Source organism: Ailuropoda melanoleuca, chromosome 8 (genome assembly GCF_002007445.2).
Source record: "Ailuropoda melanoleuca isolate Jingjing chromosome 8, ASM200744v2, whole genome shotgun sequence".
Lineage (NCBI taxonomy): Eukaryota > Metazoa > Chordata > Mammalia > Carnivora > Ursidae > Ailuropoda > Ailuropoda melanoleuca.
Genome location: NC_048225.1, coordinates 20,932,971 through 20,946,170, shown reverse-complemented (window position 1 = coordinate 20,946,170; position 13,200 = coordinate 20,932,971). Strand labels below are relative to the sequence as shown.

General features: G+C 43.7%; 1 long non-coding RNA gene across 1 annotated transcript; it reads left to right on the top strand.

Annotated features, from left to right (window-relative positions):
• The first annotated feature begins 2,941 nt into the window (after window positions 1–2,941).
• On the top strand, window positions 2,942–11,725 carry LOC117803339. The gene is made up of 2 exons (XR_004627069.1): window positions 2,942–7,929; window positions 8,248–11,725. It is a non-coding gene; the product is annotated as an uncharacterized LOC117803339 (long non-coding RNA).
• The last annotated feature ends 1,475 nt before the right edge of the window (window positions 11,726–13,200 follow it).

Here is a 13,200-nt window from a genome sequence, read left to right as displayed (position 1 = left end):
AAGATGGATCATTATTCTCACCTCACAAATCAGAAGCGTAGAGATGGGGGCTGCTCTTGCACTTATATAAACATTTGTAACTCAGTGATTATCAGACCATCCAAACTTTCTTATGCAACCAAAAGCTTCCAAAGGAGCTGCTTTAAATTTATAGAACTTGGCTGTCCAGAGACTAAACAGTTTTGATTCTTTTTTTTTTTAAGATTTTATTTATTTATTTGACAGAGACAGCCAGCCAGAGAGGGAACACAAGCAGGGGGAGTGGGAGAGGAAGAGGCAGGCTCCTAGCAGAGGAGCCTGACGTGGGGCTTGATCCCAGAATGCTGGAATCACGCCCTGAGCCGAAGGCAGACGCTTAACGACTGCGCCACCCAGGCACCCCAACAGTTTTAATTCTTAAATGGTCTCTGTGCCCTAGGGCAGAACGTGTTGTTTGTAATAATAGGAACAATTTGTGGCCCAGAAATCCTCCCCTTTGGCAGCCAGGTAAGCATAGGAGAAGAAACTATCATTAATACGACCCCTGCTGCACCCCAGTTTCAGTGGGAAGAGGCATATTATTAGTTAGAAAAGTCCCTGTCAAGAAAGAAAGTACAGGCAGTACAGGCAGGGTACAAAACAGAGGTTGCTGTAGTGCCACCTAGTGAGACTCCGGAAGGTCAGCGCACAGCGTGCCATTATATATGCCAGAAGCACAGCATTTAAGACTTGTGCCCCTCTGTGACCAGTCTTTCTCTGACTTGGATGCTCTCATGCAGCCACTCATTGTGGGAGGAGTTGAAGAGCTGAATTTTGTCTCTCCCAAAATAGGGAGATTTGAAAGACCCAGGGTCAGGCCTTTGGGAAAGCAAAAAGGAAGTTGGTGGAATTGACTCAGCATTCAAAATGCTGGAAGCTGTTCCTGACTCTGGGCTTGCTCTGGGAATAGAGTCCTTCTAATAATCCTGAACTAGCCTTTTTATGCCTTCTAGAAGAAAGTACGTGTGCCTAAGAGTTTGGCATCGAGAAAGGCACTTGGAAATTCCCAGAAAATCACAAAAGGAGGGGAGATCCTGGAGACGGGGGAAGAGATACAAGGAGAACACTCCCAGAACAATTCAGTTGAGATCTTTTTAGGGATTTACACAATCCTTTGGATATTTCTTCAGTTTTTGGTCATGCTTCCTTGTAGAACTCTAGATCCCACCTTGTTAGGATAAATCAGAACTCCGTTGATTTCCTGGCTGCTCACTCATCTGAGAGAAGCCAGTCTGTTCTGAACCTGAGTCCCTGACTTCAAAGGCCATTCTAGAAGAAACTGTTCTTGACCTTATGGCTTACTCCCAGATGAGACAAATACAGGCCTCAGAGATAGTTTGACTTTAGCAGGCCACTCCTACACTAGCCCCGCTGCCAGGTTTGTCTTCCTGCCATGGCAGGGCCCCAGCTGCAGCCCCTGGGCTATGGCCCTCTTTGGACAGCTGACCTCTGAGGGTAGTCTGCTGGCTGAGTCATCCGCCACCTACTCAGGCTTCGGGGGTGTGTGTGGCTCCCGAGATTCTCAGATACCGAAATCTTCCATTATCTTACCTCAGTTATGTTCTTGTGCTTTGGCCTTACGGGAACGTGTAAGACAGAACATTCTGTTCACTTTTGCTTGGGGAAATAGAAATAATGAATTTCATTCAGTTACGTTGCACAGTGGTGGGTCCACCTTTCCCCAGTATAACTCTGTAACAAATTTGTGTGAACCTGGGTCAATGTTCTCTATAAGCTGCCCATCACACCTGGGTTTTCTTTGGTAGATGAGAACAGACGGAAGTGACAGCTAGGGGACAGTATAACTTCACTCCCCTCTTCTCCAGCCTGACTTGTCAATGTCCCAGCAGCCTGTAAAGGGAAGCCCTGAATGAGCCATGAGTGTTAAGGAGGGCACTTGTGTTGAGCTCTAGGTGTTATATATGTGATGGATCACTAAATTCTACTCCTGAAACCAATTTTACACCATATGTTAACTAACTGGAATTTCAATACAAATTCAGAAAAGAAAAAAAAGGAAGTGCATATGAGCATCTACTCTGACCCAGTCCTGGAAATTGGTCGAGAACTGCTGTTTGGGGGTGGCTGACAGGACCCTCCCATCCTGTACTCATCACTCCAAAATGTGATGGGCAACGACCAGGGTGAGGGGCTGGAAGGCAGTAGGCTGGGGCAGTGGAACAGTGCTTCAGGGAAGGGCCTCAGGGCAAAGCCCTCTCTGCCTTGGAGACTGAGAGCCTGCTGACTCCATCTAAGAAATGCCTCAGGAAAGGGGGTCACACAGAAAGCTTTCGGAGGAGTCCTTTTTTTTTTTTAAATAATGATTTTTTATTATGTTATGTTAGTCACCATACAGTACATCCTTAGTTTTTGATGTAGTGTTCCAGGATTCATTATTTGCGTATAACACCCAGTGCTCCATGCAATATGTGCCCTCCTTAATACCCATAACCAGCCTATTCCAATCCCCCCCCCACCCCGCCCGAAGCCCTCAGTTTGTTTCCCAAAGTCCATAGTCTCTCGTGGTTCATTCCCCCTTCTGTTTACCCCCCCTTCATTCTTCCCTTCCTTCTCCTACTGATCTTCCTGCTATTTCTTATGTTCCATAAATGAGTGAAACCATATGATAATTGTCTTTCTCTGCTTGACTTATATCACGTAGCATAATCTCCTCCAGTCCCATCCATGTTGCTGCAGATGTGGGTAATCGTTCTTTCTGATGGCTGAGTAATATTCCATTGTATATATGGACCACATCTTCTTTATCCATTCGTCTGTTAAAGGGCATCTCGGCTCCTTCCACAATTTAGCTATTGTGGACAATGCTGCTATGAACACTGGGGTGTGTATGGCCCTTCTCTTCACTACGTCTGTATCTTTGGGGTAAATACCCAGTAGTGCAATTGCTGGATCACAGGGTAGCTCTATTTTTAACTTTTTAAGGGACCTCTACACTGTTTTCCAAAGTGGCTGAACCAACTTGCATTCCCACCAACAGTGTAAGAGGGATCCCCTTTCTTTAGGAGGAGACCCAGTGAAGAAGTCCACTGTTACTCCTGGCCTCCCCACAGTCGATCCCCTGTCAACTATGTTAGGTGAGTTAAGGTCTTAAGCAGCACCTGTGGTAGGAGCTGAACCAACGAGAAGGGGTGACCCAGAATCCATGTCTGACCCTGAATTCCTGTTCCTTGCTTCTGTCACCGGTCGGACATGATCCCTCAACTGACAGCTGAGAGGGCGCGGATCAGGATCTCCCTTTGCCTTGATGCTCTGCTGAAATTTCAGTTCAGTCCTGTCTCTTAGGCATAAAAGAAAGACATGGGGCTCTGTGGCTTCTATGCCCAACTCATTAACCCATTTGGGAAGATGGTACCTTCCAGGCTGCCCACAGCTAGAAAGTCTGGAGGACAGTTAAAGGAGGGAAGTGGGGCTAGGTCAGGAGGCTGATTTGGGTTGAGGATGGGGAAGGGGGCAAGGGTTTCTGGGGTGAGACCCAGGCCTGCAGGGCAGTGTTGTGGGGTGGGTCCAGCCTCTAGGGGGAGCGTGGGTCTGAGGCAGGCTTAGGGGGACTGCAGACCAGGAGAGCTAGTGCTCCAGACCCCATGTCCCCTGAAGGCATGGGAGTGAGGCAGGTTTGCCCTCATGTGCAGAAAAAACGGTCACGGAGAAGAAATGGGACTGGACATCCATCACACACTTCCTTCTTCCTGCCTGTAGGGGAGCTCAGAGGGAGCCCTGTAATACAGCAAGTCTCTGTCTTCTCACGGCCTCACCTGGAACCAGATGATCCCACTCTCATGTGGGCTCCCTGCAGAGCAGGGCCAGGGGAAGTGCTTGTTGGAGGTTGGCAGAACTGATGCAAGAGGGTATTTCTGAATGCAGGGACTATCTATGGGTTCGGGGTGGTGGGGGCGGAGATGGGGTCTGTTTTTATTTTCTTTTCCCTGCATTCCCTGCCCTTTCACTGTCCTGCAGGGGCAAGGTGAGCCCAAGCTTGGGCTGGCTACAAAGGAACCAAATGTGGCCTCAAGTCCATTACCTTCTCCTCCATTGGGCGTGGGTAACAGGGAGAGCCCCTGGGCAGGGCAGGAGCAGGACAGCATGTCCTCCAACCTCCCATGGAGGAAGGGGCAGCAGGGTGGAAAGGCTTTGAATGGGGGCCAGAGGAGGGGAGAAGGTGCAGACTCTCAGCCCCACGAGGGGGGAGGGCTGGGAACCTGCTTCCAAGGCTTTAGATACAGACGGGGGAGGAAAGAATGGCTACAGAGCACACCCTCTCTATCTGTGGGAAGGAGAGGTGGCCGCAGGCGTCCAAGGTCTGTCTGGGGCCCACACTAAGATCCTCAGATGAGAGGTGTTGAAGGGCTAAACAGCTGACCGAAGCTTCTGGCTGAGTCAGGAAGGCAGAGTCGGGTGTTAACCTTTGTAAAGGGATTTACCAGGGGACCAGCTCCTGAACCTCCCGCCATCTCTGGGCCTCACCTACTAGGAGGGGAAGACAGGTCCGGTGATAAAGGCGCACTTTCCACAATAACAAATCACAACTTCGTACATACCGTGTGAACGATGATGGTTGTTATGAACGCAGACTTGTGGTATATGCACAGAAGTATTCTTGTATGGAGGGACGGCCTACGTTCGCAGTTGTTCTCAGATTTGGAAGCACAAAGGGAGCTTTATGTACTTCTTAGGAGTTTGGTGTGTTTGCACAATTTCTGTTACGTCTACTCCCAGTAGAATGTTGTTCAAAGTTGCCTGGATGAACACAGGAGAGAGACACGTTGCACGAAGTTGGAATTCGCTGCAGATTTTAATCCCTGGTTGCCCAGATCATGGTGCAAGAGCATCTTCCCAGGCAGAACGTGGGGTCCTTTGCTTCCAAGCATAAGCTTGGCTCTCCCAACTCAGACCCTCAGGACTTCTATCCATGGATTGGTGCCTGTGTCTCACATGTTCCAAATGCAAAACTCACAAATGTGGTCCCTGTGGGAATTACTTCCCAGACCGTGGCTCATAAGTCTTATAGATCCCAGCCAGGCTTGTGGGACACCCTAGTTTTAGTGGGACTTAGTTTGTGAATGTTGTCTCCGCCAGGCAGAGAGATTCTTTATTTATTTATTTATTTATTTTTAATGGAGACAGACTTTTTCTTACCTGTTCTCCCTTCCTTTCTCCCCACTGTCATCTCCAGCCCTGGGAACCCTTCTCCAGATTGTAAAGAGAAGGAAAGAGCATGGGAGAGAGGAAAGATAATGGCCCACCAGATCAAACAGATATGCACCTTATTCCCTGGGGGAAAACAGTTCCTTTCCAAGTGCCCTTGGACTTCAACTGGAAGATGAAGTCAGTTCTTTCTAACCTATGTGGTTGTTCAGAGAATTCAAAGGTATCAAGTGCTCTACATGCCCAAAGATCCTTTGACACCAAGTAGGGTCTTCCTGGCCATGATCCATCCATATGTGAATTTCTTTTCTTCCTTTTCTTTCTTTCTTTCTTTTTTTTTTAAAGATTTTATTTATTTATGAGAGAGAGAGAGGGAGAGAGAAAGCATGTGTTGGGGGGGAAGGCCAGAGGGAGAGGGACAAGCAGACTCCCCCGGCAAGCAAGGAACCTGACCCGGGGCTTGATCCCAGGTCCCAGAGACAGTGACCCAAGCCGAACACAGATGCCTGACCGACTGAGCCACCCATGCGCCCCACCATATTTGATTTCTTAAGTCCCAACAACTACATCTGATGTACCTCTGGCAGTCCTTGTTTCCACCTGTGAGGACCCAGAGGCACAGAGAAGTGAATAACTTTTTTAGATCACATTACAGGGAGGTAGTGCACTGAACCTTCCATCCCAGATGTGCAGAGGAAGGATCACATTGGGGTAGTCTGTTTCTGGCTCTGGGAATGAGCCCACTCAAGATAAATGGGCCCCACACTCTTTCCCCAAGGCAGGAATCGGCCATGATCAATGCCTGTCCGTTCTCTGTGGTGACCACCAACTGCAAGGTAGGCAAGGAATGTCATCCCGTGAACTGGGAATTAGGGGCTGTCCGTATGGGGGCACTGCTCCCTTGTGCCTCTCGGGTTAACCACGTCAACAACGCATTCGTGTTTTCATCAGCTGGTTTTGATTATTTGATAGGTGCAAGGCATCTTTCTAGGTGCTGAGGAGAAAGCAGTGAACACAATCCAGGAAAGTCTTGCATTCATGGCACATTCGTCCTTGAGAGGGGAAAGACACAAGACACATAAGTAAGGAAAAGCCTTCGAATGACAAACTGGGTTAAGCATGTGCGAGAAAACTGGAGAGGGATGTGGCCAGCATGGTCAGAGAGTTTTGCACACACATACAGATATTTCCTGTTTACCCATGAGCACGTTGGCAAGCCTCACTTAATTGAGTGACACTTAGTAGATGAAAAAGGGAGGTACAACTGTGTGGCGCTGTCTGGAGGGAGTGAGGCAAAGGCAGAGAACTGATGGGAAAACTCATTTCCAGGCCTCCCTGCTCCTTTCCCCCAATCACACCCCATTTCTAGTGACTAATCCAAATATGGCTTCCTCTCTCCCCATCACCCCCAGTGTAAGTCTCTCCCACTATAATCATTTCTGGTCTTTGTCTCCCTTGGACAAATTAATGAATAAAGCTCAAGGGAAACAGATCATCGAAACCTCTTCAGCCCCCTTTCTTGAACTGTCCCATCCATCTCTCAGAGGGGTGCTACACTGGCCCGTCAGACCACATCTGGAGCATCAGGCTCTGGCCCTGGTGACCCACTTTGGGAGGGGTGTAGTACCGCTGGAGGTCACGCTGAGGCCAGTGTCCAGGATGGTCATACCTGAAAGGGACTGAGCAACTCCCTCACAGATGCTCAGTGACCCCAGGTTTGTCGTATGTGAAAGGTTGTCCTGTGGATGTGGGGTTAGACAGGCTCTTTGTAGGCCAACTTCCAGAACTACAAGTGAAGTGAAGAGGGACTAGCGAGAGAGATTCTCTACCAGCATTAATTAGTACCTTATGCTAGACCTAATAAAATGAAATGGGGTGTCTGGATGAGTTCTGAGTATCTGGAGGAATGCAAATGCAGACAGGGTGTACCCTCTCCTGGGAACATTATAGAGAGGATGCAGGTGGCTTCATCTGAAATTTATGGTTCTGTGATCTAGTGGGCTGCCTGAGGGCAGGTGATGGGAATAAATAAAGCTGGAGCCTCCCTCTGGGACTGTCTCAGGAATGGGCGCGAGGATGTTCCAGTTCCTTCTGCTGGGGATATTCACAGTGCTCTTCATGGATGAAGGTAAAGCCTGGTGAGGGAGGTGGTGATGGGTGACTTTTTGGGCTGCTGTAAAATGGTTTAAGGAGATTTTTTTTCTTTTTCTCTTTGCAGGAGACAGAGTCCTGACATCAAAATGTATGTTGTAGTTGGTTTGCAATTTTTGCATTAATAATGCCACAATGAGAGGGGACGTTCCCGATTTTTTCAAACATTGTCCCTCTACCCACCCTGACTATATTCTACTCTTCTCACTCACTGCTCTTGTGGTTTTTTTCTGCCCCCAGCCTTGGGTGAATGGGGGAGGAGGCTTGAATCCTTGTGGTCATAGCTGTCACCCACTCAAGGGAGTAAGGACTCCTGGCAGAAGTTGGGAAGGGTGTCAACTTCCTTCTTGTGAGGTCTACACCTCTACAGTGTAAATGTTGATATTGGGGTAGGCTTCTGAAGCAGACTTAACTTTCCCTAGAGCTCTGCTTTCAATCTTTCCTCTCTTTATTTAGTGGTTCGGTTTTGCTATCAATGTGCCCACTTTAATGGATATAAATGCCTCACTGGCTTGAAAAAGTGCTGGAAGTTCAATCTAACAATTCACAACAGGAGTTGTTCCATAGATCACTACTACTATAGTGATCGAGTAACAGGTAAGTGCGGGTTATAGGGAGACACAAAACATTACCAGTGGTGCCCACCAACCCTGGAGTTAAGGCGTGGAGGGAAACGGGGACGATGGGAAAGTCTGGGGAAAGTGAAATTCTCCATAAACTACCTGGGGTGGAGCCTGTGTGGGAGGCAGATATCTTTTGTCTGGTCCTACCTAGAGAGACTTAGATGAGATTTAGGCACAGCTTTGGGGCTCATTCCCATCCACAGAAACCCAATGAGGTTCTGGAGAGATGTTATTGCTAGGAAGATGGTATGATTAAGCAAGGAGATCACATTTGCTTTTTTTCTCTCTTTAGGGAGATCTCTGTATCGTTACACAGAACTGTCTTGTAAACCTTGTGAAGAGGGAATGAAACAAATATACCATGACTTACTGAAAGAAACATTGTGCTGCAGTCATGATGACATGTGTAATAATGGCCACATAAATTTAGATACTACAATTATATTTGGAAGAGGGATCGATAACATGACTGATGTGATAATAGAAAGCTAAACATGTGCTTAAGATTTTGAACCATATAGGAACACACATCTTATTAAATAATACTTTCCCCTCCCCCTAAAATAGACAGAGTATAGGGGCACCTGACTGGCTCAGTCTGAAGAGCATGGGACTCTTGATTTCACGATTGTGATTCAAGCCCCATGTTGGGTGTAGAGATTTCTTAAATAAATAAACTTAAAAAGAAAAGAAAAAGAGATAGTATAAAAGGAGATAGACCATAAAGTAGAAGAGATACACACAAATGCACACACACCGTAAAACAATATAACAGCATTGACTAAACATATTAGCCAAAGTAAAAAGATTTTAGTTTAGTATACAGTGCAATATCCAACTCTGTGATGATTTAGAAATATGACCAAGTCAAAACAATTCAAAATGTGTAAATATAAATGAACGGGAAAAATATGTATTAAAAACCCATAGGGATTTTGAGCCTATTTATGGGCTCAATCATCAAAAGAGATAATATACTTTACGTTATCAAAGCCACTAATCTACAATAAAGATCTAAATTATTAAAACAGGCAGCCAATACCACAGCAACAACTTTTCTTAACAACTCTCCTATAGAAATTATAAGAGAGATGATGAGAAAAAGAAATGCATGCTAATCACCAGATCATGTGGATAAATAATGAGCAAGGGGATTAAAGACATATATAACATGATTATTAAGGTTTATTATCATAAACCTATATCTAATTCTGAACCCAGATAATAGAGAACACGGCTTTTCAAATGCACATGGAACATTCACAAAGATTAGTCACATATTAGCCCTGTGGAGGATTGAGTTGATTTACATCTGAAATGTAAAAGGTCCGTATTTTTCTCAGTCCATGTTTGGAATTTTGGCCAGGATAAAAACCTTTAAAGTCTGAAACTCTCCTGGTGACTCCCAGCATCATTTTATTTACTGATATAAATAAACTATTTTCCAGCCTGGCTTGATCACATGGTCAGAGACATTATAATCCCACCCCTCGCCACCAACCACATGCACTGTCATTAAGAACTTCTGTTTAAAATAGTCCTGAAGCTGAGATTCCTCACACAGATTTTGATTGTGCAGTGCAGTGACAGAGAGCAGTCTGTAGGTAAATGAGGACTCTGGGAGCTTGTGCATGGAATGTCTCTTGGATTTCCCCCAATTTTTGTCTGTACTCTCCTTTTGCTGCACTGTATTCTTTGTCTTTAAATAAAAGCTCTATTCAATATGCACTATAAGTATGTTCCTAGAGAATAAGTGTGTTCTGTGAAGTCTGATGAGGTGTTCCAGATATCTAAATTTGGGAAATCTTTGCAAACCCTCAAAGAAACACTTGATAAATTCCGAGAAATAGAAATAATAAAAGCAATATTCACTTACCACATGCAATAAAGTAGAAGTTAAAAACAAGACCAAAAAGGTGCCACCACCTGGAAATATAGAAAGGTGTTATCAAGGAGCTCTTAATAGGAAAATCTAGGACCAAAAAAAAAGCAGAATTTCTTAGCAGAAAACATTACGTATCAAAAGTTATGGAATACAGCTATAGCATTTATCAGAGGAAAATTCATAGCATTAAATACACATAAAATTTAAAAAGTGGTAAACACTCAACTCAAAATAGCAGACCAAGAACAAAGTAAGCAGAAAAAAGGAAAGAAGTAGCACTACGTAAAAGCAGATATCTCAGAAGTAGTGTATTCACTCCATATGGCCATCATTCATTCTGTGGCTGTGTACATAGACTTAGTGGCTTAAACACATTATCTCACAGTTTCTATAGGTCAGAAGTCCAGACAGAGCTTAGCTGGGTCCTCAACTCAGAATCTCACAAGACTGCAATCAAGGGGTAGACCAAGCCATGTTCTCATTTGATAACAATTTAGGAAGAATTCACTTCTAAACTCTTTTGGCCTGTTGGTAGAATTCATCTCTGTAGTAGTATAACTGAGGTTCTTTTCTTTCTAGCTCTTGGCTGGGGCCTCTTTCAGCTCCAAAAGGCCATTCATTCACAGCTCTCTACCACGTAGCTAGCTATCCCCATAGTCAATTTACAACATCACTGCTCCTTCAAGGCCAGTGGGAGAGTGTCTCTCCTGTTTGCTAAGATCCAGTCTTATATAATGTAACATAATATGAATGATATTCTTTCACCTTTGCTACATTCTATTGGTTAGAAGTAAGTCACAAGTTCTGCCCACACTCAAGGGAGGGGGTTATTCAAGGGGTGAATCATTGGGTATATCCCATACCTTAGGATGTGTCTGCTACATATAGAAAACAGGAAATAAATACAACAAATGAATTAAAAAGTTTAAATAAGCAAATCACAAGTTAACCTGTTATTTAAAAAAGGAGACTGCACAAATACAAAATATTAGATATTGCAAAGGAGTAATAAACATCCAAACTGAGGAAATTTTAAAAAATATTTAAATTTCAAAATTAATTTGTATAATCCTATGCAAATGAATATAAACATCTAGTTGAAATAAGTAATTTTCTAGGAAAATAGAATTTTTACCCAGACTGACCCAAGCAGAATTAGAAAGGCTACCCAAACTCATTTCTATTTTTAAGAAATAGAGAAAATTGGGGTGCCTGGGTAATGCTGTCGGTTAAGCGACTGACTCTTGGTTTCGACTCAGGTCATGATCTCAGAGTCCTGAGATTAGGCCCTGCTGCAGGCTCCGCTCTCAGGGTGGAATCTTCTTGAGATTCTCTCTCCCTCTCCCTCTGCCCCGCCGCCCACCAATGCGCTCGATCTCTTTATCTTTCTCTTTCTAAAATAAATACATAAATCTTTAAAAAATAAAAAACAGAGAAAATTATAAAAGAGCTCCTGTCACTTCCCAAAAAACACACATCTACATGGTTCACAGAAGAATTCCAAAAAACTTTTTTTTTTTAAGGAGGGTAGGGGAGAGAGAGAATCTTAAGCAGGCTCCATGCCCAGCATGGAGGCTGCTGTGGGGCTCGATCCCACAATCTTAAGATCATGACCTGAGACAAAATCAAGAGTAGGATGCTTAACCAACTGAGCCACCCAGGTGCCCTCCCCCCAAAAAACCCTTTAATAAGTAGATGATTCCAATGCTACTTAAACTATTTCAGAGTATAGATAAGGAAAGGAAACATTCTTTTTATTAAACAGTTATATCCAAATCAGTTTATGTAATATAGAGCATTCTAAAAGTCTCACTTTTTTTGGCTAACTGAACATGATGAAAAAAAGAATTGGAAGAGATTGTCTTTAAAAAGACGATAAAAAAAATAAAGCCTATCTTGTCTGATATTAAAAAAATCTCACTTATCAATTTAAAAATCTTTGACAAAGTATTAGCAAACAGATTTCAATACCAGATAAAAGGATAACATAAAATGAATTATTTTGTTTCTGTTGAATAACAATTCCAAAACTCAGAGGCTTAAAATTACAAGTTATTTTCCTGTGTCTGAGGAATTCAGATAGTCCCGATTTGCTCAGCTGGGTAGCTCAATCTCAGTGAGACCAGACTCACTTATACGTCTAGTGGGTAGCTAGAGATTGGTTGATTGAGCCTGGCCTTGGCTAGGGTGACTGAGCTCTACTCTGCATGCTCATCTTCTCCTGGGACCAATAGATTAGCTTAGACATGTCTTACTCATGGCAATGTCAGAATCATAAGAGAGCAAGACCCAAGCCCATTTTTAAACCTCTGCTTACATTAAATTTGCTAACACCCCAATGGCCAAGCAAGTTACATGGCCGTGCCTGGAGTTAAGAAACTGGGCAGGTAATCCCACCTACAATGGGAGGACATTGAGAATTTTCACATTAAAGGATGTAGACATATAGGAGGGGTGAAGAATTGGGGCCAGATGATACAATCTACCATACATTATGGCCAAGTGAGCCTTATTCTAGGGATGCAAGAGTGGTTCAGTGTTAAAAATGTCAATTAAAGGGGCGCCTGGGTGGCTCAGTCGGTTAAGCCTCTGCCTTTGGCTTCAGTCATGATCTCAGGGTCATGATCTCAGGATCCAGTCCCGCATTGGGCTCCCTGCTCCACGGGTGTCTGCTTCTCCCTCTCCCACTGCCCCTCCCCCCACTCCTCCCTCTCTCTAAAATATAAACAATATGTTTTTAAAAAAGCAGTCATTAAATAGACCAATCAATAAATAAGTAAACAAAAACAGTAGACATTTGTCCTAAAATAAAGTAGGATATCATAAATTCTAAAAAAAAAAGTCAATAATACAATAACAAGAATCAGATGATCATCCTAAAGGGTAACAAGTAGTCATTTCACAAAATTCAACACCTGTTCATCTATAAAAGAAACTCAAAAGTGGAATTGATGAATGTCTTTAACATGATAAAGTGATATATATCTCAGTCCAAAATCCAGTAGCTTATTTAATGGGGGAAATATTAGATGGCTTCATGCTAAAATAAGAAATAAGGCAAGGACGTTCACTACCTATACAGCTAATTAGTATAATAATAGAAAATTAATCAATGTAATTAGACCAGAAAAAGGAACTAGGGGCCTTAGAATTTGAAAGGAAGAGACAAAACTATTTTCTTTAGCAAATGAAAGGGTGTATATCTGATGAAACCAAAAGAATCAATAGACAAACTGCTACGAATAATAGAAAAATTAACATTCAATTATCAATAGCATTATGTGAATGCAGTAACTATGTAGAATATAAAATGGGAAGTCTCACTTAGAGCAGAAAAAAATCCATATAAAGAAAACTATT